The sequence below is a fragment of the Pistacia vera genome, unplaced genomic scaffold, assembly GCF_008641045.1.
Source record: "Pistacia vera cultivar Batoury unplaced genomic scaffold, PisVer_v2 Contig421, whole genome shotgun sequence".
NCBI lineage: Eukaryota > Viridiplantae > Streptophyta > Magnoliopsida > Sapindales > Anacardiaceae > Pistacia > Pistacia vera.
In genome coordinates this window covers 1,007,726-1,010,486 of record NW_022196248.1, presented here as the reverse complement: position 1 = coordinate 1,010,486, position 2,761 = coordinate 1,007,726, and the positions used below count along the sequence as shown (strand labels likewise).

The window sequence follows — 2,761 nt, the reverse complement described above, 5'->3', positions numbered from 1 at the left end:
AAAACTGTATAATCCACGGATTATCAGCGATGTAAGAGCTCTGATGCATACGATATTTGAGATCTAACCCCACAATCTGAGAGATCTGGTTGCGTGATCTAAGAGCTTTGGTCTACGTGATCACAGAGATCGACGTGATCTAAGCAATTTGGCTGCGCGATCTGAGAGATCTGGCCATGCGATCTAAGAGCACTTGTGCACGCAATCTAAAAGATTTAATGCACTTGATTTGAGCAATCTAACCACACCATCTGAGATATCTGGCCACGATCTAAGAGCTACGATGAACACAATCTAAGAGATTTGAGCTCATGATTTGAGAGCTCTGATGTTCGCAATTTGAGAGATATAATACACACGATCTGAGCAATCTGATCGTGCAATCGGAGAGATTTGGTCGAGCGATCTTGTAGCTACTTTACGCACGATCTGAAAGTTCTAACAACACCATCTAAGAGATCTGGCCACGTGATTTGAGAGATCGGATGCCCATGATCTAAAAACTCTGATCCATGCGATCTAAGAGCTCTATTGCACGTGATCTGAGAGATCTGGCCGCACGATTTGAGAGCTTTGATGCGTACGGTCTAATAGATCTGACCTTGCGAGCTAAGAGATTTGGCAGCAAAATTTGAGAGCAGTGATGCGCGCGATCTGACAGCGCGATTTGAGATATCTGAGGCAACGATTTAAGAGATCTGACCCCACGATCTTGGAGATCTGATTGCTCAATCTGAGAGATCTAATACACGCGATCTAAGTGATCTGATTGCTCGATTTGAAAGATATGGCTGTGCAATCTAGGAGCTCCTATGTATACGATCTGAGAGATTTGACCTCACTATCTATCTAATCCTGCTGTGTGGTTTGAAAGCTCTAATTCGTGCGATCCGAGAAATGTGATCTGCGCAATGTGAAGCTTTGATGCATGTGATCTGAAAAACCTGATCTGATGCGCGCAATCTGAGCAGTCTAACAACGCAACATGAGAGATCCGGCTACGCGGTCTGAGCACTCTAATGCATGTGATAAGAGAGATTTGTCCGCATGATCTGAGAAATCTGATGTGCATGATCTAAGCGATAAGACCGCACGATCTTAGAGATCTTATCGTGCGATTTTAGAGCTTTTATGAGTACGATCTAAGAGATCTGACCGTGCGATTTGAGCTATCTGACTGGGCGATCTGAGTGATCTAACAGTGAAATTTGAGACATCTAGCCGCGCCATCTAAGAGGTCTTATGCTTACTACAGTCTAGGCAAACTGGCTACACGATCTAAGACAACTGGCCGCGCGGTCTTAACGCTATGATCTGCACGATCTAAGCAGTCTGAGAGCTCTAATGCATGCGTGTTAGTGTATGCCCTAGGAACCAATCATGTTGTTGATTTTAGGACATTATATCTTGTAAATGTATTATGAATAAAAGAAAGTGTTCTACTTTCATCCTTTTTCTTTTTCTCTTCCTCCAAACCACTTGGCTTCTCTTCAGCAACAATCTCTTCATCAACTTCCTCATCCGACTCTTCCTTTTCAGTTTGCTCGACCTTCTTGGTAGCTTGCTCTACCTCTTCCAAAACTGTCCCACTTCTTAAAGTGATGGCGTTTGCTTGCTCACGTGGGTTGGTCACTGTATTGCTTGGTAAGGAACCCTACGGTCTCTCATTTAATTTCTAGGCCAATTGGCCCACCTGTACCTCAAGACTTTGAATAGACGCCCCTTGATTTCTATAATTTGTCCTCGTCTCACTCATAAATCCCGTGGTCTTCTGTATAAATTTCCCAAACATATCTTCCAACTTTGTCACTCTTGGATCTCCCGGTTGGTTATTCACCCCTGGTTGGTTATTTGGAACTGTCCTCTGGTTCCATTGGTTATTTTGCTGGTTCTGATTTCCCCAAGGCAGGTTTGGATGATTTCTCCACCCCGGGTTGTATGTGTTGGAGTATGGGTTGTTTCGTTGTCTCTGATTTCCTGCCAAGTAGTTCACTTGCTCCGTTGATGAAGATGACGAAGCAAAGGTGTTCCCAACTTGACACTCGCTGCTCACATGGTTCCCTGCACAAAAATCACATGTTAGTTAAGGTGCTTGAATATAGTTTACCTGCGTAGTTCCCAACTGTTTCTGAAGTGCCGTGAGTTGGGCTGAGATAGCTGTGAATGCATTAACTTTATGAAGACCCAAAGATTTCCTTGTTGTTGCTCTCTCATTTGGTCTTTGATAGTTGTTGCTTGCCAAAACCTCAAGCAACTCATAAGCCTCTTCTAGTGTCTTATTCTACAAGGCCCCTCCTAAAGCTGCATCCACCATGGTTTGTACATTACTCATCAATCCATTGTAGAACGTTTGGACTTGAAGCCAAACTGGTAAACCATGGTATGGGCATTTCCTTATTAACTCCTTGTATCTCTCCCAAGCCTCATACAATGACTCGGACTCATCTTGTAAAAATGATGTGATATCATTTCTGAATTTTGCTGATTTAGCTGGAGGGAAAAACTTAGTGAGGAATTTATGTGCTTGATCATTCCAAGTTGTTATAGTTCCCGGTGGTAATGCCATTAACCACCCCTTGGCTTTATCTCCCAATGAGAATGGGAATAATCACAGCCTAATAGCGTCATCCGACACTCCGTTCGACTTGAAGGTGTCACAAATTTCCAAGAAATTTGCAATGTGCTGATTCGGATCTTCCTTCAAATCACCATTAAATCTAACCGACTACTAGATCATCTGGATGATTGCCGGCTTGATCTC

The 2,761-nt window shown here is 43.3% G+C and overlaps 1 non-coding gene across 1 annotated transcript; it reads left to right on the top strand.

Annotated features, from left to right (window-relative positions):
* The first annotated feature begins 2,372 nt into the window (after nucleotides 1-2,372).
* Nucleotides 2,373-2,479, top strand: LOC116142952. Its single transcript, XR_004130064.1, has one exon. It is a non-coding gene; the product is annotated as a small nucleolar RNA R71 (small nucleolar RNA).
* Nucleotides 2,480-2,761: the final 282 nt, after the last annotated feature.